Here is a 24,108-nt window from a genome sequence, read left to right as displayed (position 1 = left end):
TTTCTATACTCAATCAAGCCTCTGACCCTGACCCATTGACCAATGTTGCTGTGACTGAATCATATAGCCCACTAAGCACTTTCTACCTTTGCATTCTGGCTGGACCAATATGCAATATGTAGCACTTAACCTTAAGTATCAACCTCCTACTGTCCTATAGATTGTAAGCTTGGGAGAAGAGCACTCTTACCTCTCTGTCTGTCTGTAATACCGAGTCTTGTTTTATTACTATGTTTGTTTACAATTTTAAAGTGCTATTATATATATGTTGCTATAACATTAATGGTTGAGCTAGCCTGAAGAGGTGGGTTTTCAGAGAGCACTTGAAGGTTTGAAGACTAGTGGAAAGTTTTATTGGATAAAGGAGAAAATTCCACAAAGTGGAAAAGAAAGCCCTGTAACTGGGCATTGGGGCAGGTAATGAGTGTGGCAGAGAAATGCAGATCCTGTGCACAGCAAGGGTGTAGAGTTGGGAGATATTTTGAGACAAGTGAAGAGATGTAAGTTGGTGCAGTTTTGTTGATGGCCTTGAATGTTAGTAGACATTTAGCATGTTGGATTTAATAAAATACAGGCAACAAATGGAGAGACTGAGAGAGCAGAGCAGAAGAGCTGGTGTGGTCCACGCTAGATCACAACAACCCGCATAGGGAATGGACTGAAAATCAGACTAGCATATACTTCAAAAGATGTGAATGTGAGTGATGGGATATTTGGCAGAACTGTAAATGTGCAACGTGGGAAAATAATTAGCAAAACCCCACCTCATTGTCTGCTTCCATGTCTGGAAATATCGGTGAAATGAAACCCATTGTGTGAAAGGGCTGCAGGTGATGGAGTATCTGATTGTTCTGATTGAAGCCATGTTTCCATTATTGCCAGAATGCTGAGGTTGTTTGAGAGGAAGAGGTTATATTTCGAGTAAAGTTTGTTACAAACACAGCATGCAATCCATAGTGCACATTTAAAAGACTTTGAAAATTATGGGAGACCAATGGCTTGTTTGAGGTTAGCTGGATTTCTGTAGTGCTTTGAATAAGATATATGTGTATGCGGGAAGTGAGAGATGTTGGAAGACCTGAATTTGGTTATACATTACTAGCTAATAGAAGCAAAAAGAGAGAAAGAAAAAAAAAATGATTGTAAGATGTGTGTCACAGTTAGGCTAGGTACACACATTTTTCAGCCAATTATCGGGCCTAACACCTAATAAATGACCATTTAGCCCAATATCGCATTAGGGTGCATACGTACACGATGAACGAGAGTCGTTCCAAAGTACCGATCATCCTATCATTTGATTGTTCGTTCTGTTTGGTGGTGGCATAATTTTTACATGTTTACCATCAATGGCACCGGCACAGTTAGGGAAATTCCAAAGACTTTCAAATTGTTCTGCAATAACTTGCCACTCCTCTACTCTTGCAGGAAACTGAAAGACAAAGATTGTTTAAATGTTAAATTGGTACATGCATGCAATGTTATACTCACTAATTTTCATTTTGTTTTCATTACACACCCCGCTGTCCTATCTGAAGCAGTTATCTCTGATGTGGCAGAGCAACATGAAGCACCTACGAATGCCAGCGAGGTGACACTAGACAGCCAGGACATCACAGATGTACCAACAAAGCCATATAGTGGCCAAAGGAGGAAAACATAAAAGAGTATGTGATCTTGAGCATAGTGATATGCTGACAGAAAAGATGGTAGAGTGTGCCAACCATTTGATGTCATAAAAACAAGGACAAGACGACTTTGATCTGCTAGGAGCAAAACTTGCAAGCAAAATGAGAAGTTCTAGCTCACCAATGCGTGTAGAGATGGAACAGTTGGTGTATAACATCATTTATAAGGCAGCCAGGGAGGATCTGGTGCTAGACACTTTTTAACAACATGCAAATATACACAGAATCAAGGACATTTCAGACATGTGCCAACTTCCTCAATCTTTTTGGACACCAGTTTATCTTATTATTTATATGATCTACATATCTAGATGGTAAAAATTATTTTTTGTTAAAAATCTAACCTGATGACTCGCACCCTCAAAAAATGTTATCTCATATCCCGAGGGCTGCCCTTCTGCTCCACGGGAGGTTTCTGTCTTCCCTGAGCTCGCCTTAGGACACCTGCATTACGGTTTGACAGGTGTACCGCTCCAGTCAAACTCCCCTTCTGTTTAACCACTTGTTTAGACCAGTGGTTCCCAAACTTTTGCAGTTCGCAGCACCCTTGGAGTCTCCAACATTTTTTTAAGGCACCCCTCCAAAATATCGAGCAGTCCCATTTTATAAGTAGTTGGGGCAAAAAACGTAATAAGTATTTAGGTCAGGACAGAAATACTTATTTAGTTGTATACAAAAATAATACACATAAATCCAAGGGAAAAGAATATATTTATATATTTTTTTCAATTATATATCTGTCAAAGAAAAATTTACAGCTAACTCACACTGTGCCCTCCTTCATCTTCACACACTCTGTGCCCTCCTTTATCTCCACACAATCTGTGCCCCTTCATCCACACACTCTGTGCCCTCCTTCATCTTCACACACTCTGTGCCCTCCTTCATCTCCACACAATCTGTGCCCCTTCATCCACACACTCTGTGCCCCCTGCATCCACACACTCTGTGCCCTTCTTTACCTCCACACACTCTGTGCCCTTTTTGATATCCACACACTCTGTGCCCTCCTTCATCTCCACACACTCTGTGCCCTCCTTCATCTCCACACACTCTGTGCCCCTGCATCCACACACTCTGTGCCCCTTCATCCACACACTCTGTGCCCCCTGCATCCACACACTCTGTGCCCTCCTTCATCTCCACACACTCTGTGCCCTCCTTCATATCCACACACTCTGTGCCCCTGCATCCACACACTCTGTGCCCCCTGCATCTACACACTCTGTGCCCCCTGCATCTACACACTCTCTTTACTTACCATACTTGGCCTGCTTTCTTCTATTTCTTCTTTCTTTTCTTCTGTATTCTTACCAATCCGGCATCCTCCTCTCTCATGATGCTTTTCACTGAATATGTGAGGCGTGATGACGTCACGCCCAACATTCAGTGAGAAGCGAGGAGGGAGGAGGATGCAGGGTCCCGGGCGCCACCGGATTGGTACGTTTTTGGGTTTTTTCACCCTCCTGACCACGGCACCCCTTTTATAGCTCCGCGGAAACCCTGGGAGCCGCGGCGCACACTTTGGGAACCTAGGGTTTAGACTATAGATTATGTGATATATGAAAGTATTCAAAGGAACATGCCTGATCTTTGCCATTTCTTACTTGAAGGAGATAAAAGTTGTCCAGTTCTTAATATCTCCAACAACCCATATCTGACAATAAATAAGGAAGCATTTTTTTTATAGGGAACATATGTTTAAAGAGCTCAGTTTACACAGAAAGCAGACTTTATTGCACAGATTAATGCTCTGTGGGAAGGGCTAACTAAAGCATTTCCAACCATAGCATACTGTTTTGGCACAAGAAGTACACTAGGCAGTCCTAGGAGCACAATGGGCTTAGTCAAGGCTGTATTTACCATACAAACTAGGCATATGCCCAGCACCCAGAGTTCAGGAAAACACATAAAAATAGATTTTTCTAGATTATAATATGCTTTTAAATGTATTCTTATATATTTGTAACACCCTTTTACTAGGTATTATTGAGCATGTAGTGGCTCTACCTGAATCTGTACTACTTGTAGGGTAAATACTTGAGATATAAGTACCAGGGGTGATTCAGGAAACACCTCCCTATAGTTCCCTGGTATTATTTAATTTGATAGATTCATGCAGACAACCAAAAATATGTGTTATATTATATTTTTATTATAGCAATGGAAAGTATTGATTCCACAATAACAACAGTGGTGAATATCACACAACACATCCCAGAAAATAACACATTCAATGTATACAGAAATCAACATGTAATCTATATAATTGAATTAATCTCCTAGATCATATAATTTTAATCCCTAAATCACTCTTTTATAGGTAGTCAGCCCTAAACTTATGCACGACAGACTTGATTGCTTTGCTACTAATAATTCTTCTTTATAAAGTATTAATTTATTACTCCTCTGCTATGTATGAAATCACTGGTCTTATACTATAAAATATCATCTTCATCATCAACAACATTTATTTATATAGCGCCAGCAAATTCCGCAGCGCTTTACAATTGGGAACAAACAGTAATAAAACAATACTAGATAATACATACAGACAGAGAAGTAAGAAGGCCCTACTCACAAGTTTACAATGTATGGGACAATGGGAGCTGGATACATGAGTGCTACATATTGCATATTTTTCAGCTAGAAATGGCCAATGGTGCACGTATTGACTGTTGAGGTATTTTACTGCTGCAGCGCTGAGGTGTCAGTATAATCAGTGTATTAAATATCCTTATGCAATTTTTAGAACTTAATCACACTGACCAATACGTCTTGAATTAATGAATAAACTATAGTAAATGAAGAGGGTTTCCATTTTCCATATTGTTGTCACATTAGATAGCCTTACATCGAATCCATCTCCAAAACTATAATTTAATTCATTATAAACTATATAATTTAAACCTCACTTTGTTTCTTTAAAATTGCAAAATGTTGTTTTGGAATCATAATATTTACCGTTTCGAAATGACTGATGACACAAAAGTTTGTGGGACGATGCACACACTCCGGACACTATGGGCCTGAGTCATTAAGGCAAGTAAGGCAAAAAAAGGAGTAAATGTTCCCTGGGACAAACCAAGTTACAATGCAAGGGGTGCAAATTAGTTTATTATTTTGCACATAGGTTAAATACTGGCTGTCTTTTTATCTAGCACACAAATACTTGATAGCTTTATTTTTACACTGAAATTTTAATTTATTCTATAACATGCCCTATCCCAACTATAAATCTTTCCCCACATTTTAAATTTACCTCTCCCTCCAATGCAACATGGTTTTGTCCAGGTGCAACATTACTCCTTTTTTATGCTTTGCCCTCCTTAATGACTCAGGCCCTATATATTTATGTGTTCATTATCTTACTGCAGTGAGTGAGGTAAAAGTGTATTATAATTTAACTGTCACTGCTTGAAGTAAAATCTTAGTTTGATTATCTCTATATCCAAACGCGTCAGCCAAGTATCTATATTTGCTTATCCCCTTCGGGATTAATTTGAAAAGAATGGACCACAGTTACTTTTTATATGCTCTGAATATTTCTGCAAGTGACTTGACAGATTGGAGTGTTATACGCACTGAGGGGATATATGCAGATTGCACCTAGTAGGAACATCCTACCAAAAGCTGATTTCCTGCCCGGGCAGAATTGTGAGTACTCCTTTGGTTGTATTGTAACCTACCCACAACAGATGACTACAAGTAGATGAATACCGGAGAGCTGGAAAACGGAAAATCACGAGGGTTAACGTGAGTACAAGTGGGGTTAATTAACCACCTATATCCTTTGTGTAAACAACAGGCTCACCATCCGGATTGATTCTACTAATATAGCGATTCTTGCATGTGATCTTAAAAGTGGAGAACGCATCCATAAAAGAGAGACTTTATAAAAGAGAGACACCCTATATAATGCGCAATTGGGACATTTCAATACTGAGTCCAATATTTACATGCTAAGAAAGGTCCATATATCTTTTCCACTGAAGGTGATTCAAGCTCTATATATTTTTTCATATAGGAGGTTTTTGTCTATTTGAGCTCATTATACTAATGTTGTTTTTATTAAGTAATTAATATATATTTGTGCAATAAATTGTTTATTTTTTATACATTGGTATTTTCTGCCTTGGTTTTTTAGTATAATAATTTATTGGATGATTATCTAAGAGCTGTGTTTTGTTTGAAGTTGTTTTAGTGCTTTTTGGGGATTAGCAATTAGCCCCTTATTCCACAGCTGCTTTGATATACATTATATATTTGTATATAGCCCACCGCCGGTTATCCTTTTTTCTTTTGATATTATATCTCTATCTATCCAGTCATTTTTTTTAGAGAAAGGGAAGCTACTATAGTTCAGTTATATAAACACCTGCAGGCAGATTACACACACTGTTTACGACTGAACTGTCGGGTGATATACTTATCTCTAACAGCTGACACGTTCCTGGCACATAGATTCTCATCTGAGGTTTCTCTATAGCTTATCCTTCTTATGTATCGATCGCTATTTTCAATACTTTCATTTCATATACTTTATTGCTAAATTTACCTCAACATTCCCTTCCCTCACCTCTCACATGTCACCCCCTTTCTCTTTTGTAATCATCCACTCAACTGTCTCACACTTTTGTGCTCCCTGTCACCTGACCCTTATCTTTTCTTCATTTCTAATCATACTACTACTCACTCTTTAGCTCAAGACATTGCTTGTGCAAACTAATTGTCAACACTGTCTTTCTATATTAGTGTTAACATTATTTAAACAATTTCAGTAACACTGGGAACATAAATAAACATTTGCTTTAACATGATTTACATATTCTATAAAATGTTTCTGCTGCTTGGTCTTGAGCAGCCATCTTTGTTCCCAATAAAAAAAATAGATGAGGAGGTAGTTAGAGTGTCAAGGTCATATAGGGTGCACAGATACTAATTTCGGGCAAATTCACTAACAAAGTGCAGCACAAATTATAAATGAACCCCTTAGATTAGTTCACCAGTTTGTACATTTAGCTAGCTTACCCCACCTACTTAAATTATAGATGGGCTTTCTGTTAAGCTACACATGCACAAACCAGTTAGCCAGGGCATGTATAGCCATATCCACCTGACACTGGCCCGGCGAATTGATAAGTTAACCCTTACCTCTTTGGGGCGAAATATCTAGGACAGTTGCGCATCACCACAATATTTGGTGATAAAATAATCATACTTTTCACTGCATATTGATAAATATGTCCCTATTTCTTAAAAATGTATAATTAAATATGGACCTTACCTTATTCCTGTACACCAGGAGAAGGACATTCTGTGAATCAGAGGAGATGTGGCTACATGTTGAAAATGTGTTAAATATCAATTTTGCATCCATAAAAATTATATTAATTAACTATTTGAAGATAGCTAAACTGAAATACTAGTTGATGCAATTTGAAAAAATATTATATTTGAAAATATATACAATCCCTCTATAATGGAAGCTCTAATGAGTAGAGTCCTCTCTACCCTATGCGACCAGTATGCTGTGTATGCTCATACACACAGAATTTGTACTTTTTTTGTGTTACTTGAAGGTGCTTGAGCAAATTGTATTTGTTATTATTATACTTATATATATTCATGTGTTTTCTATGTTATGTTTTTCATGTGTCTTTGTGCCGAATATCTGGAATCTGTGGTGCCTTATAAACAGGGCTGGATTAAGGGAATGGAAGCCCCTAGGCTAAGGGGGCCACCATTCCCTCGTGAGTCAACCCCCCCCTGAGATCCGCGACCCCCCCCCCTGTGGGCCCCCCCCCACCTGTGAGCAACCCGACACCCTTTCCCAAGCACTTACCTTTTTCTGTTCCCCTCAGTATCACTGTATTCCTTCCGCGGCGTGCTGTATGCTCCTTACTGAGGAGATCTCGTGAGAGTCAGACTCACAAGATCTCCTCAGTAAGGAGATCACTGAGCACCGCGGAAGGACTACAGTGACAGCGCTCAGCAGCATTGATTGGGCCGGGGGCGTCCCCGCCCCCATACCGATCAATATTGCCGCTGAGCACTGTCAATGGCCCCCTGGATGCCCAAGGCCCCTGGGCTGTAGCCCATTTAGACCTCGGGTTAATTCAGCCCTGCTTATAAATAAACGATGATGAAAATTTCTGACGTAACTAAATTCCCATATCCTGACAGAACTAAAAAGTTGTGTATACTTTAATCACTTTAGAACTTGAGAGGTAACATGCTGACTTCCACTGATTCAAAGTAATTTGCATAAAATAAAATGTTCCCATCATGAATTACAACCTCATCTAAAATAACTGAAACTTCCCAAAACTTGTTTGTGAATGGTACTGGATCTATCATGTTATTTTGTGATTTTCATAAAAATGTATTTGCTGCTGTTGCATTATACAAATAATTTGTTTGATCACTGCCATGTGCTTACAATAATAAGCCTCATAAGGGATGTTCAGAGGTCAGAAAGGATCACTATATGACTTGGAGAGCATTTAAACTAGAGATGGTCACTGACCCCCGTGTTTTGGTTTTGGATTCGGTTTTGGATCTGGATTACCGTTTTGGTTTTGGTTTTGGTTTTGCGAAACCGCCATAGCGTGTTTTGGTTTTGGTTTTGGTTTTGTTTGTTTTTGTTTTGCTATTTTGTTGGAAAATTAATGTTTTTGGGCCTAAACTAACCCAATTTAGTGCTCCAACTGTTTTAGAGATAAGTAATCTAATTGTAGAGGTAATAAATCATCCAAAAAACAGTTTAATTCTTCGTTGGTAGGCCTTCATTTATTATACACACAAAACAAATTGTCTTCCTCTCCATCTATGCATATTGGCAATGCAGCCATCGTCTTTGGATGTATATTACACCCTACACTTATAGTTAAATATGTAAAGAAATGGAAAAAGGCAGTTTGCTTTCTGTCTCTATAGGCCCCCTCCACTTGTTTACAAAACCAAAAAATTCAGCCGTTATAGACTGTACAATATTCATTGACATGGAGAAAGCCAGTTTGTTTTCTGTCTCTCTAGGCTCCCCTCCACTTGTATAAAATACAAAAAAATTCAGCCGTTATAGACTGTACAATATTAAGAGAAATGGAGAAAGCCAGTTTGGTTTCTGTCTCTCTAGGCTCCCCTCCACTTGTATAAAATACAAAAAAATTCCGCCGTTATAGACTGTACAATATTAATTTAAATGGAGAAAGCCAGTTTGGTTTCTGTCTCTCTAGGCTCCCCTCCACTTGTATAAAATACAAAAAAATTCAGCCGTTATAGACTGTACAATATTAATTGACATGGAGAAAGCCAGTTTGTTTTCTGGCTCTCTAGGCTCCCCTCCACTTGTATAAAATACAAAAAAATTCAGCCGTTATAGACTGTACAATATTAAGAGAAATGGACAAAGGCAGTTTGATGTCACTCTGTCTATGACACCCTACCCTTAAGGAGAAATTGCCCAAACAGCAGCCTTTTAAGATGGTACGTGATATGGAAATGCCACAAGTCCCTTTCCTCTTTGGGGGTAGATTGCCCCTTACACTTACATAGAAAGTTTTAAAAAGATGTTATCGTCATGATCTTCAGCTTCATGCTCACCCTCATCAGTGTGTACGTCATCATCACAGACTATCAATTCATCGCCGCTTGAATCCGCCATTAGAGAACAGTCAGTGCTTGGATGTGTTGGATGGTGAAGGCCTTCCTCATGGAAGATGAAGTTCATTTTATAAACATCATTTTCTCCACAATTTTGGGAAGTAACCTTCTACGGCGATCACTGACTAAGTTCCCTGCTGTGCTGAACACTCGTTCAGAGTACACACTGGAGGGTGGGCAGCTTAAGTATTGCAAAGCAAGTTTGTACATGGGTTTCCAAATTGCCTGCTTCTCTTCCCAGTAAGGAATTCCATGATTAAGCAATAGCGAAACGTACGTCGGGGTAACGTCACGTTGAGTGACGTCAGACCCGGAAGTGGGCGGAGCCAATCGTGGCGTTCTGCCGCTAATGTAAACCAACAAACCGATAATGAGACTCCTTCAAAAAACATATGCTAGCACCTAGATATTCGCTAAGATACTCGTTATCCCACTATAACATACTATTGAAAGACTATATGGGGAAATATTACTAGCGATCTAGCGCTATTGCGAGGAGACCAGTACTATAGAGATTATCTGTTATACACGAGTCACTGAGTAACATTTAGCGCTATAGCCTAAGCAGGCGCATATGTATGAGAACACAAGCTACTATATACTTGGCAATTCCTTGATATACTACATAGGGCTCGTGCTTTGCGAATCTCTACTATGTATTAAGATGTACGGTACTCTGAAGGATAACTCTTCATTGGATCAATTGAGGAACAAATTAGGCAATACTGCCACCTATAGTTCACACTAAACACAACACAAAATATCAAGTGCTATACAAGTGACACACTGTTACCATGCAGAATGTGCACGTCGTTTACCACTCTATTTGATATATATGTATTTGTGTTGCGTTTATTCCCACAAGAGATCCTATATCAGTGACTTTCCCTTTGGAAATGTTATACAGACCCTGATCGGCTCCATCTCAGGGTCCATTCATTTTTAATTCTATACTTTTCAACACTACAATCTTTTTATATTTCGCTTTTTTATCTGTGTGGTATATCTATATGTACCATTTTTAGTGCATACCAATAAAAACAATATGTATTAATTGATTACTTATATGTACCTGGAGTGCTTGTTTAGGTCATTACTTCTTTTTTTCCCTTTCTCTTTGGATTATATGTTCATATATATGACCTTAGCACCCCCTCACATAACAAAATATATTCATTAGTGAGGTAGGGTACCATCTTGTGCGGAGCGGTTTTTCCCGTCATTCCTTCCCCATTTTTCCCATGATATCATAAGTTCCCTGCTGTGCTGAACACTCGTTCAGAGTGCACACTGGAGGTGGGCAGTTTAAGTATTGCAAAGCAAGTTTGTACATGGGTTTCCAAATGGCCTGCTTTTCTTCCCAGTAAGGAAAGGGACTGTCTGACATTTCCATATCAACTACCTCTTGAAAGTAATCCTCCACCATCATTTGCATGTTTATACTCGTATTGGATAGAGTTACGGGCAAAGTGACACATTTTTTAGAAAAATCCTTCAAACCAGCCCAGATGTTAAATTGTTCTGTTCTGCCACCTGCGTCTTCCCTGCTTCTTTTTGGGAATTTTAATTTTTTACGAGCTGCAGCAGCTTGAGAAAGTGAAGGAGGACACGTTGTCAAGCCGAGGCCCAGTTCAGCGGCCAACTTGCTGAGCAATAGCTCCTTGCAAAAGTTCACATCTCGCTCATTTACAAGTAAAGACTCAATGTAGGTTTTAAATCTTGGATCAAGCACAGTGGCCAAAACGTACTGATCCGAGTTCAAGATCTTAATACTCGAGGATCATTGTGAAGCGAATTGAGTACTTGGTCGACAAGGCCAACATACTTTGCTGAATTGCTTGCTTTCAGCTCCTCCTTCATTTTCTCAAGCTGCTTTTCCAATAGTCTAATTAAAGGAATGACTTGGCTCAAACTAGCAGAGTCTGCACTCACCTCACACATCACAACTTCAAATGGTTTCAGCACCTTGCACAGGACTGAAAGGATTTCCCACTGTGCAAGAGTGAAATACATCCCCCCTCCTTTCCCAATGTCATGGCTTGGGCAATATGCTTGGATGGCTTTGCGCTGTTCCTCCATCCTCTGAAGCATGTACAGGGTGGAATTCCACCTAGTTACCACCTCTTGCTTAAGCTGGTGGCAGGGCAAGTTAAACTGCTCTTGGAGCTGCTGTAATCTTCTACATGCTGTGGCTGAATGCCTGAAATGGCCTGAAATCTTACGGGCCACCGAAAGCATCTCCTGCACTTCACGGTTATTTTGTAGGAAGCTCTGCACCACCAAGTTGATGGTGTGAGCAAAACAGGGAATATGTTGGAAATCACCCAGCTGTAATGCTCGCACTATATTGTTGGCGTTATCAGAAATGACATACCCTGGGGAGAGTCCGAGTGGTATAAGCCATGCATCAATCACATCTCTCAGTTTGCGTAACAAATTGTCAGCCGTATGCCTGTTAGTGAAGCCGGTGATGCAAAGAGTGGCCTGCCTGTGACAAATGTTACGTAGTGGTGTACATACTGCTGCTGTTCCTGCTGGTGAAGGTGAATGACCAACCCAGTGGGCTGTCACAGTCATATAGTCTTTGGTTTGCCCACTTCCACTTGTCTACATATCTGTGGTTAAGTGGACAGTGGGCAGAATGGCATTTTTCAGCGCAATCTCTACATTTTTACACACTTTTTGGTATAGTTGTGGAATTGCTTCATGGGAGAAATGGTGTTGCAATGGAATTCTGTAACGCGGACTCAAAACCTCAATTAACTGTGAAAAACCAGCTGCGTTTATTGTGGAGATTGGACGCAGATATAACACTAACATTGCAGCCATGGCGTCTGTGATTCGCTTTGCGACTGGGTGACTGCTGTCATATTTGCTTCCCCTCGCAAATGATTGCTTCACAGTTAATTGCTGAAATGTAGGACTGCTCATTTTCTTGACCTGCCTCTGGGATGACGATTCACCCCCAGCAGCAGCAACAGCAGCAGCAGTGGGACTAACGCTTTCTTCAGAGGAATCAATAGAAGTGCAGGAGTCATCCAGCCTTAAGTGGGATACCGGGCTAACTCCGAGCGCTACTGAGGATATTGATGAGGATGGTGTGGTTTTTTATCGGCACTTAACGTTTGCTCAGTAACACTTCGTTTTCGCTTCAACACATTAAATTTTTTTTGTTTTTTGCACTGATTTGGAAACACTCTGTTGTTTGACATCGCCTTGGCCAGATGACGTACTGGGAACACTAACATCAGGACTGGTGACAGAACCTGGTTGCTCATTCTGATCATATGTGGACTGCTTTGAATCCATTCTGAGCGCGAAGCACTTGTAGTGGTAAAAATTATTTGGTAGATACTGCTGACAGATCTGAATTTTGACAGCCAGAAATATTTATGCACAATTAGGGGGGGGACCCCAAAAGCACAGAGGAGTGCTAAAAATTATTTGGTAGATACTGCTGACAGATATGACTTTTGACAGCCAGAAATATTTATGCACAATTATGGGGGACACCCCAAAAGCACTGAGGAGTGCTAAAAATTATTTGGTAAGATGCTGCTGACAGATCTGACTTTTGACAGCCAGAAATATTTATGCACAATTAGGGGGGACACCCCAAAAGCACTGAGGAGTGCTAAAAATTATTTGGTAGATACTGCTAACAGATCTTACTTTTGATAGCCAGAAATATTTATGCACAATTAGGGGGGACACCCCAAAAGCACTGAGGAGTGCTAAAAATTATTTGGTAGATACTGCTGACAGATATGACTTTTGACAGCCAGAAATATTTATGCACAATTATGGGGGACACCCCAAAAGCACTGGGGAGTGCCAAATATACTCGGATAGCCAAAGTTCGGGTGGGTTTGGTTCTCGGGGAAACAGACCCGCCCATCTCTAATTTAAACACTATTTTTGGTTAAAACAACATCAGCAAATCTGTGTGCTTTCTTTGTTTGACAGTATGCTGTATTTGCTTTGTCTACCACCACTATTAATTTGTTACAGCACAATCAATGCAAGTGGGAAGACGCATTCAGCAAAAAAGAGAGCAACAGACACAAACCCAAGTATTGAAACAGATTAATGGAGAGTGAGAACTATGTTCTGGGAGGTAAGCATAAAGATGCCCCTGGTCATAAAGTTACTATTTTAATTTATTTTTCTCTTCAATCAACACTTTCGTGCTTGGAAAATTTCCTTAGTGAAAAGAGAACTGTTTCTAGAAGGGGGCTCGGCAGTCTTTCAATAAAGGATTTAGAATTTGATTTGGACATTTTGTTGTAATCTCTCCCTTCCTCTTTACCTTGGCTATGCACTAGAAAGGGAAACAAGAGCTCCATTGCAATGCGTGTCTCACAGGCCGTTGAAGCGTGAGCTTTGCTTCCTTGTTGAAGTGGCAGTAGTCTTTTTGCTGTTTACATTTCCCTTGTAGGCATGTTTTTATATTTGTAATGGCAAAACAAAATTGACTAGGGAAAGGCAATGATGTCCCCAAAAATAATCTAGCTAAAATATCACACTACACCTACAGTGTATTTAGGTTTAACCAGTTCACTCTTAAAGAGGACGGAATAAAAAGTATAAAGACCTCTTTCATTATTTCAATCTTTCCTGTATAATTATCCTAATAGAGCCATCGAGCATGTGAACAAATTAGTTTCTATTCGCAAATGGACATGCATTTTTGTAAGGAAAGAAGTCAACCTAATAGTAGAGCAACATGTTTTCTTTTATATACATTACATGAGATTATAAATGACATTAGGACAGCCAATTATGTTGTTAAAAGCAAAGAAGAGGAATGAAAGGGTTTTTTGAAAAATAAAACATATACCCATACATTTAGACTATATTTGATAATTTTCCATTTACTAAAATGTTTAAATAAACTGTACCATTCAGCAAAAGTGGTGGTAGTCACTATTACAACTACTAAAATTCCAACAAGAAAGAGAGCAACATTAAAATGCTGAAAGCAGTAATTGCGACGTAAAAAATGCAGACTTATGTCAAAAATACAGACGTATAATGTTTTTTACTAAGGCTTACACATGATACAGGCCCCGGGTCCTTGCATTGCCCCCTTAATACTAGCAATGTAAATGTCGCCCTTTTAAGTGACGTCCATCCCACTGCCAGCTTGTTCGGCTGTCTGCCATTAAATGAACCATGCCAAAAATGTTGTGAGTAAGTATTTCACTAGGTCTGTTTTAATATCGCTCTCTTTTGTGTTGGAATTTTAGTAGTCACACTTTAGTACCCCATCCCAGCAAAAGATCTGGCACATAAAATCAAAATGGAATAATGTCTACATAAATAATATAATTAAACATCCCATCACTTTGTTCACTTAAGTGAAAGAACAGGAATTAACTGCATGCTAATATAGCATAATTGTTATATATTATATCAACATTTTGAAACTTTCTGAAAATTTTTACATATATAGTTGTGAATGTTGTTTGTCAATAGAAATAAAAAAAAAAGAAAACACAATTCTGATAATTAGGGGCTTGATTCATTAAGGATCTTAAATGAAGAGGTATCTTATTTCAGTCTCCTGGACAAAACCATGTTACAATGCAAGGGGTGCAAACTAGTTTTCTGTTTTGCACATAAGTTAAATACTGACTGTAGCACACAAATATCAACTTTAAATTTCAGTGTACAAATAAGCTATCAAGTATTTGTGTGTTACATGAAAAAACAGTCAGTATTTAACTTATGTGCAAAACAGAAAACTAGTTTGCACCCCTTGCATTGTAACATGGTTATATCCAGGGGACTGGAATAAGATACCTCTTAATTTAAGATCCTTAATGAATCAGATCCTAGGTTCTTGTTGAAAAGTAAAATAAACTGGTCAATTCCTCTGAAGTCTTTATGTTTCTATTTTGCCTACTTGGGTTTCATGAGGAACTCGTGCGAAATACAATGCCATGCTGCCTCTATAGACCTTAATTATACATAGACTATGCCACAGAAAGTGTTGGGCATATTGCATAAATCAAGGGCTGTATGCAAGACATGATTGCAAGGCACACAAATGTATTATATTGCATGGGCTATCCAAGCAAATGATTCAGAAACCATAATTTGCTCTTAACTTTGGTATCAGATATACTTCTTGGCTTGCGGTGGTCTTGTTGCTTCTCTATCCAAAATAAAGTTCAGGTCTCTCTATTTTCTTGGATTCCTCCAGCGTTATGATTTAAACTTCAAAATTACACATGTAGAAATGTGTCTCTACCTAAATATCTTTGCTAATTCGCCTTTGGCATATACTTCATGAATTTCATTACCCATTTGGAAGAGAACTTCAAAGTTGCCCAAAAACACTATAGTTCAGAGTACAGTGATTATACATATGGCTCTACAGATAAACACTTGATAATGAAAAGCTAACTTCATTCCCCATTCTAAATGAAGGGAGTGTGTTCTTTTTTATAACAACCACAATAAATAAAGTCTATTACAAAGGGCTGTCATCATAACATAGCAAAACTCCATAGAGTGGGAGATATAGTACAGAAGAATGCAGAGACTAATAGTCCGGGAAAAACCAAAACACACGTCACCTGGAAATCCTGCACTTGACACATATCTAGACGCTTACCTAACTTTCCTGATCAATTATCCAACTTATTTTGTGAAGCATTTATTCCAACAGATTTTTTGCCCTTGCTACCTTTAAGGGCATATTCTGCTGTGAGAAATGTCACCTGATATATCATTTTTTTTCTGTCTCTCATTATATTAACAGGGGTAGCTACTCTGTTGTCAAAGGTAGTATAGACTGTGCCACTAAGAAAATTGGCTGTAATTTATTTATCAATTGTTTTTCTAATACAGCAAAAGAACATATACTTTCTAGCTTGCTCTAAGGTATTTGAGATCCCCTGAAGTTCATGCTTTTTCCGGTATTCTAAGTTCTACTTATGGCTTTTCCTGTATATGACACTCAACACCACCTCTGTGGTCTTGAAGGCCGTTCTCTTCTTTACTTTCTTAGTCACAAATCATTCTGAGGCATCCCTTAAGTGCATTTGTATTGTTAAGTGCACTGGCTTGATTTGGTGTTAATTCAATTGGAGTGCCCTTAATAACTTGTGGGACTGATGCAATGCATTCAGACTGTACCTTGCTGAAACAGGTTTCAGGTCTACAGGAGAGCAGAGCACCTTTCCCACAGCAATTTACTAAAGTTGCTGATAAAATTTTTATAAGGGAGCCTTTTAGTTTGACCCTATTGTGTTATCTTACCATTAAGAATCGAGCTACTGAGAATGGCTTCTGGTGACACAAGTATCACATTGTATAATGCACAGAGCCCACTCTGTTTTTGAGCAGATAAATATATTAAACCAAAATGTTAAAGCCCCCACCTTGTTTTTATGACTGTCAGTTACTGGTTTCTGTGATTTCTAAGCTATGGGTGATGGCTGTTTTACACATCTTTGTACAGATTTTATTTTTTGTTAAATTAAATAACATTCTAAAGGACACCTTCCAAGGAGTAATTTTGCCATAGATGAATCTATCCACATTATTACAACACAAAACATTTCAGTTAATGTTAAGCCTTGCAAATTAAAGTAAGCTCTCAAACTAAAGTAAATCATTCCGAATTAATATAAAGACCATTATTTTCATAAAATAGATAGATAGATAGATAGATAGAATATTGCTTCTGCCTACATCGCAATATCAATTGCCATTAGCTCATTTGTCTTGTCTTAATCACTGCATGTAATTTTTATAATCATTTTGGATAAGTTTTATATAATTCAGGACGATATATTTTAGTTTAAAACAAAACAAATATGAAGTTATAGTATTCCAGATATTTACCAATATTTATGGAGCTGCTGCAGAAATCTGCATACATTTGAACACTATGATATTACTATATATAACAAAGGAAACTTTAAGACTGAATAAAATATTTCCTATCATAGAAGCACTTTGTAGTTACAGTTGTAGAGCAGGATGCCTCCAGTTTACAAGCTATGGTGAGAATTCTTACGCCAGAGTTTCACAGCTTGTGGTATTTGAATCTGCAAGAGTTCCCTAGACAGCTCCCTAGACAGCTCAAGGGGTACTTTAAAATGTAAAATTTTACTCAATATAACAGTTTTTCCTATTTGTTATGTACAAATAAGTAAATGGGTGTTCATTTTTGAACCTAATAGTTTGGTTGGAATTCTGGCAAAATGTTACAGGCCTAAATTATTTGATAAAATGTGGAAATATTATGGGATATTTGGTAAATATTTATAGGTATAAGTGTGCACATGAGAAGCCTAAGAATCCATGCATTAGGCCATAATAATTAAACATACCTGATTTTTTTACAGCCTTTAAAATATGTTAGATAATATGGTAAGATAATCAATTGAATAATCATTTAAAGCTGTATTGATTGAGGAGGAAAGATTGACCACTAGCTGAAATGAGAATTTAAATGAGTCATTCTTTGTGTGAATTAGCTGTACCCAATGAGCTATAAAGTCGTAAAATAAGCAATCAGCCATCAAAATCAATGAATCATTCTCCCACTGAAATTGAGGGAAAAGAAGAAAAAAAGGTAGCCCTTGACATTCATTTTATAAGTTGAGCAACCTCTAGGGACAGCTTCCGATACACTAGAAAAAAAATAACCTAGAGAATTCATATAATATTATTTCTTATACAGCCTCATTTCCATCAAACAATATGTATTTGTTCACAGCTGTTGTAATCCCACATATTGCAGTTTCCCCAGCTGTGGAACACTTGTTTGAGACTCCTGATATATCATAAACATGTTACGGTGTCCTCTTATTACCAAAATGTAATAATCCATATTGAAAGTCCTACCCATCTCATCTATATTTATATAGTATATCTATGTACACTACCCACATAAATTACGTTTTTAATGCATAAAAAAGGAATCATAATTGCACCTTTAATTTCTAATATCATGTTCTAAATTGGCTGACTAGCATGATTTCAGAGAGACCTGCAATTCCACCTTCCCAGCCATGGTAAACAGCATCAAGGCTGATCAGCACAGGGCTGGTAGCTTTTAATACAGGAGGTGAGGGAGGCTAAAACAACACCCTTGCTCTACTAAACACAATCAACCCAGTGCTGAAAAGTTATTGGGCTTTTAATGGGAGCTGCTTTGCATATACAGCTATACCTGTTTTGCCCTCTATTTTTTTGCAAAAGTGTTTGTCCGTGGACTGAAAAATATGGTGCATAATAGACTGGGCTCCAAATTTTGAGTGCCAGCTTGAAGGAGAGGGAATCCTAAAGTTGATGACAGTGATAGTGAAGGGCAGAAGGTTGCTTAGAATGAGAGTGAGTATTGCAGTGTATTTTAAATAAAGATTGTTTAAAAAAAAAAGTTTTTGTTTTGTCTGAATTATTTTTTATTTTTTATTCTGCTTTTTTGAAAATTACATCTCTCAGTGAGATATTGATCATAGGGATCTCTCGACCAGTATACATTGCAGGTAATGACTAGATACAGATAAGGGGTCTCACTGATACCTTGAACAACATCATTGCCTCCCCAACAACATTGTGAAGGTAGGATCCCACAGTTAGCATTCATTGTCACCTGATATGTCTGCTGTAGTATAATTGGTACAAACTGGCACCAAGTTATTGAGGCATGAGAAAATTTTAAGAGGTGCTATAATTGTAGAATTATTTATTATATATTTATTATCTTTAATTTATAAAGCTCTTATTTATTATACAGTACCTTACAGATAATATTTAATCTTTCACATCAGACCATTGGAGCTTGCATTCTATTTCTCTACTACACAAACACACACTAGGATTAATTTTGTCAGAAGCCAAATAATCTACCATTATGATTTTAGAATATGGGAGCACCTGGAGGAAACCAATGAAATCCCTGCAGGTTGCAGGTTGCCCTGGTTGGATTTGAACCCATGGCCTCAGCACTGTGAGGCAACAATACAAACCACTGTGCCACTTATAGAATGATAGTGCCATGGTGTAAAATTGCACAAAATGTCAAAATACAGTAGGATAATACATATTGACAGGGCAATGCTGCAGTATACAGTGGAACTGGACTTCAATAACATACAATGTCACACTGACACACTGTGTCTGGTAGCCATATTTTGCAACCTCCAGAGAGATTTTGTTAAGGAGATAAATATTTGTAGAAGGACAGCTAAACATTTTTTTTTGTAATTGAATGGAAAAATAAATAAATCTTCAATGCGAGATTGCTGATTTAACCAATAGAAAGTTGCCTGCAATGGTAGCCAGACACAGGCTGTTATTTCAGTTAATATGAAGCAGCCTTCCGCCCCAGCCTAATCAGTAGTGGGAACTTCAAGCAATCCGATAAGGGGAGTAACAGGACAAATGTAAGTTGTGGGCCTTGAATGGGATAACTCAGAAAGCACAAATGAGCTGACATTGGGCACAGTGTAGACTGGGCATATAGGAGATGTGCTTTGTATTGTATAATAGTCGAATACAAGGGTTTTGTATATTATAATAGTCATCAGCATGGGCCCGCCCTGTTTTGTATAATAAGCATCATCCTTGGTTTTGCATTGTAAAGTTGCTAGATCAATAACTGAGGATTGGTCGACCCCACTCCAAAATCTGTATGACACTAGCAATACACAAATAAAACTTTGATCAGAAATATTGGTAGTGAATCTAAAAATCTGATCAGGCTTATGATATGATCATCTCTGTTAATTAATAAAAAATGTATTATTACTAGAGATGTTCACTGACCCCATGTTTTCGTTTTGGTTTTGGTTTTGGATCTGGATTAAGATCGTGTTTTGGCTTTGGCAAAACCGCCCTCGCGTGTTTTGGTTTTGGATCTGTATTTTTTTAGAAAAATAGGTAAAATATGCTAAAAACACATAATTTGCTCTTCTTTTGCTCATACATTATTATCAACCTCAATAAAACTAATTTTCAGTCATTTGCAGTCAATTTTGACCACCTCACAGGTTACAATATTATTTTCATACACTTTCAGACAAAGACTGCAGCAAGTTGGTTGGATGCTAAGCGACAGAGCAAGGTTACAAACACACGGCAGTTCATACCACATCTAGGTAACATTGCCACACAGCAGTGGCAGAAAAAAAAAGTGGTGCAAGATGGAATTGTCCTTGGGATTTAAAAGAGCTTGTACACGAGAGATACACTGCGCTTCAGAAGAATAATACAGAGGAGGCCCTGAGGCAGGATGATAAATGTCAAAAAAACAAAATGGAAAATAAAAAGCTTTTACACTTTTAAAGAGAAAAAACACATCTTTAATAAAGGTGAAACTTTACTGTGGAAAAACAATAAATTGCCAACATGTCAATTTACCCAAATATTAATAAGCATTCCAGCATCAGCTAGCTTCCTTCTCTCAGCTAGATCCCAGTACCTGCAATCTACATTGTCATTATCCTCACCCTCATCATTGTGTACATCATCATCATTTTAATTAATCCCGGCTGGAATCCACCATTACAGACGTCTCTGTACTTTGATCTAAATGCCAGTAAAGGCCTTCCTTGTGGAATTTGTAGTTAATTTTATGACAAAGCTATCATGTTCTGCTGAGTCATCTGCATCATCCTTGGGTTTCTTAGAAAGGCTTATTTTTTTCCTAGCAGCAGTAGCCTGAGAAACTGAAAGAGGAGACGCCATTGTCGTGTCAGGTACCACCTCAACTGTCAACTTGCTCACCAGAAGCTCATTGCATCTCTTGTAATCTGGGACAGTGGGAAATAAAGAGAAGACATAGCTCTTAAACCTAGGATCAAGTATAGTCGCCAAAATGTAGTATTATGATTTCCAGAAGTTGATAACTTTTAGACCCTGCCCAAGCGATTAAAGTACTTCATCTACTAGTGCGACATACTTAGCGTAATTGCTTTGTTTCATCTCCTCCTTCAATTTTTCAAAGTGTTTTCCCAAAAGTCTAATTAAGGAAATCACTTTGGTCAAGCTATCAGTGTCTGAACACAATTCACAGGTGACTACTTTGAATCGCTTCAGCACCTTGCACAACACAGAATGTATTCTCCACTGTGCTGGACTAAAATACATTCCCCCTTCTTTCCCAATGGCATGGCTTGTAGAGTAAGCGTGGATGGCTTTTCGCTGTTCCTCCATCCTCACACACATATAAAGTGTGAAATGCCACATTGTTACCACTTCTTGCTTCAGTTGGTGGCAGGGCAAAATAAATTGTTCTTGCAGCTGCTGCAATTTCCTATATGCTACTGCAGAATGCCAAAAATGTCCTAAAATTTTTCGGACCATAGACAGCATCTCCTGCACATCCCTGTAATTTTTCAAAAAGCTCTGTACCACCAAGTAGATTGTGTGAAAAAAACAGGGAATGTGATGGATTTCACCCAGCTGTAATGCAATGTTGGTGACATCATCATAAATGACATATCCTCAGGAGAGTCCAAATGGGAAAAGCCATGTTGCAATGACATCCCTTAGTTTTTCAAACAGGTTGTCATCGGTATGCCTCTTAGTGAAGTCTCTGATACGCAGAGTAGCCTGCCTAAGAATAATCTGGTGTTGTTAGGTACATGCTGCTACTGTTCCTGCGGCTGAAGGCAATTCCCCAACCAGTGGGCTGCCACAGTTATATAAATTTAAATTTTCCCAGTTCCGCTTGTCAACATATCTGTGGTTAAGTGTACAGCAGGTAGAATGGCATTTTGTAGCCAAATAATTACATTTTATGGAACCTTCTGGTAGAGGTGAGGAATTGCTTTTCTAGTAAAATGGTTTTGTGGTGGAATTTGGTAATGGGGACACAGGACCACAATTAACTGTCTAAAACCAGCTACATTAATTGTGGATATCTAATACTAGCATAGTCACCGTGGCGTCTGTGATCCACATTGCAACTGGGTGCTTCCTCTTTCAAAGGATTGTTTAACAGTCAATTGTTGCAAACTACTAGTAGTCTACTTCTGGGTTGAAGATCCACCCCCAGCAGCAGCAGCAGCGGCACTAACGCTCAAGAATTCTTCAGAGTAATCCTGGATAGGGGAGAAGTCATCTAGCATTAGCAACTTGGATGCTGGACTAACTCCGATCACTAGTGAGGATATTGATGAGGAAAGTGTTGTCGGTGTGGCTTTACAAACGCTACAAATGGCTAGACAACTGTTGTCATGATTGGGTAAAAATAATTGCGCACATAAGAGGTGGATTTTTTAGTCTTATGCCCAGACATGACAGTGGCCTTCTTCTTATCACTGACAAGAACTGCTCACACTGGTGCAGGACTTACATAAACAACATCATCCTCATCATCATCCTCATGAACATCCTCATTAGTGCTATCATCAGCTACACAAATATTCCCGTCACCCTGTTGCAAATACAAAGTGGTATCCTACATTTGTATATCACTGGCTACACTAAAAGGCATACCACTGACAACCTGTATTGTCAGATATTGTTAGAGCATTACAGCGGGGAGAATTCCATCACATTCCCTGTTTTGCTCAAACAATCAACTTGGTGGTACCAAGCTTTTCAAAAAATGACAGGGACATTCAGAAAATGCTGTCTGTGTCCAGAAATAATTTAGGTCATTTTCGGCATTCTGCAACAGCATGTAGAAGATTTCAGCTGCTGCAAGAAGAACCGAATTTAAGGAGGAATGTACTTTAGTCCAACACAGTGGAGAATGTTGTGCAAGGTGCTGAAACCACTCTAAGTAGTCACCTGTGAAGTAAGTTCAAACACTTGAGTCAAGTGATTCCTCTAATTAGACTTTTCGAAAAGCAGCTAGAGAAATTGAAGGAGGAGATGAAACTAAGCAATTAAGCTGACTATGTAGGACTTGTAGATCAAGTACTTTATTAGATTCACCAGGATCCGAGAGTTATCAACATCTTGATATCAGATCACTACATTTTCGCAACTGTGCATGATCCTAGGTTAAGAGCTATGTCTTCTCTTTCTTTCCGGCTGACTCAGATCTCAAAAGATGCAATGAGCTGACAGCTCAAGTGGTACAAGACACGACAACTGATGCTAGGTAAAATCTTAGCTTTCCTAAGACACCAAGTGGTGATGCAGATGAGTCAGCACAACATTTTCACATTTCGTCTGGTGTAAAAAAATTGCCCAAAAATCATGATAGCTCTGTCATAAAATAAACTACAAATTCCACGGGGAAGGCCATTACCGGCAATTACATCAAAGTACAGAGAGTTCTGTGATGGTGGATGATTCCAGCGGGGTTAAATTAGTATTGTGTGAGAATGATGTACACAATGATGAGGGTGAGGATGATGACAGTGTAGACTGCAGTTGCTGGGATCTAGCTGAGAGAAGGGAGCTAGCTGATGCTGGTATGCTAGTTAATATTTTGGGTAAAATGGCATGTTGGCAATTTTATGTTTTTCTACAGTAAACTTTCACCTTTATTAGAGAGGTGGTTTTTTTCTTTAAAAAAAATGTTTTTTTTACATTTTTGTTTCCCTGACTTAAAACCACTATGCACTTGAACATAGACTTTAACATATGAGGTAGTGGGATTAGTATCATCATGACTGAGACTGGAGAGTGACAAGAACAATGCCACCTCTCCTGTTTCTGTATGAGCTATGGCACAGTAAAATGTCACTGGAATCTTTTAAGAACACTGACAGCCTTATTATTACAATTTCTGCTACAGCACTGAACTCTGCCACCTGTCCTGTTTCTGAGT

The sequence above is a fragment of the Mixophyes fleayi genome, chromosome 1, assembly GCF_038048845.1.
Source record: "Mixophyes fleayi isolate aMixFle1 chromosome 1, aMixFle1.hap1, whole genome shotgun sequence".
NCBI lineage: Eukaryota > Metazoa > Chordata > Amphibia > Anura > Limnodynastidae > Mixophyes > Mixophyes fleayi.
Note: the sequence above shows the minus strand (reverse complement) of the source record.